Raw genomic sequence first — 1,129 nt, 5'->3', positions numbered from 1 at the left:
CCAATGGAAGATGGACAAGAAAAGTTCAAAGCCGTCAGGTGCTCAGCTTAGAAAAAATAGAAAAGAAGGGGAGGAGAAACGAGTAAAAGATGCAGGTAAGCAGATGTGTGATTGGATCATGGCAGGTCATCCTGAACCAACCAGAATCAGAATCAGAATACTTTATTAATCCCTAAGGAAATTATATGGGTTACAGTTGCTCCAAGAAGAAATGGTAAAAATAGTAACTGTAACAGACTAAACTCCAAACAATACATTATGTTACAGATTTTAATATTAATTAGTCTTTGTCAGTTGTTGATTTGTCCTGTTCTCATTGTTTGACGAATTATGATGGCTGTTTGGTAGCCGTTTGCATAAAATGCATACTCTCTCTCTCTTCGTGTGTGTTCTTCTCTGGTGATTTTCAACAGTTTTATGTTAATGTACAATCTTTAATATGTTTTGTGTGTGTGCGCGTGTGTGTGTGTGTGCGTGTGTCTGTGGAGGGGGGCAGAGGGAGTGTTATCCCGGGGCGCCGAACAGGCTAGGACCGCCACTGCATGTTAGGGTTTGAGTCTGATAACTATGTTTTGAGAAATGTTGCTCATTCTGTACCTAGAGCCTGGAGTCACGAGATAAAAATGGAGCCTCACCCACGCATCCAACCCTAAACAAGATTACACACGTGCAGCATGTGGACAGAAAACCAAGACATGATGACACTATGGATTAGCAGTGTCATCATGTCTGAGACCTACGATCGTGCAATAAATATTTGAAAGATCAAAAAAGGCACACAGAAATAGTCTTCCCTTCAGATTAGGTCATAACGCACACAGTTAATTAGTACTTATCTTAATCAATAGGCATACAAATGTGATTCTAAATACTTTGGTAATTATTTACTTAGACTTTTTAAATCACACTGCTAACCATTACTAGCTCCGAAATAACTGGTTTGTACTTGACATAATAATTTAGAAATAGTTAATCCAACATTTATAAAGTATGAAAGTGTTATTATTAACCATGTTATTGTTAGGTGTAGCTGTGTGCAGGCAGGAATTGGACCCAAAGTGCAGACTCCGGAGACAGAACTTAAACGAAAACAGCTTTAATGCTGAACTCAACTCAAACATAACATAAC

The sequence above is a fragment of the Pundamilia nyererei genome, unplaced genomic scaffold (genome assembly GCF_000239375.1).
Source record: "Pundamilia nyererei isolate P.nyererei 1_Seehausen unplaced genomic scaffold, PunNye1.0 scaffold00077, whole genome shotgun sequence".
NCBI classification, from domain to species: Eukaryota; Metazoa; Chordata; class Actinopteri; order Cichliformes; family Cichlidae; genus Pundamilia; species Pundamilia nyererei.
Note: the sequence above shows the minus strand (reverse complement) of the source record.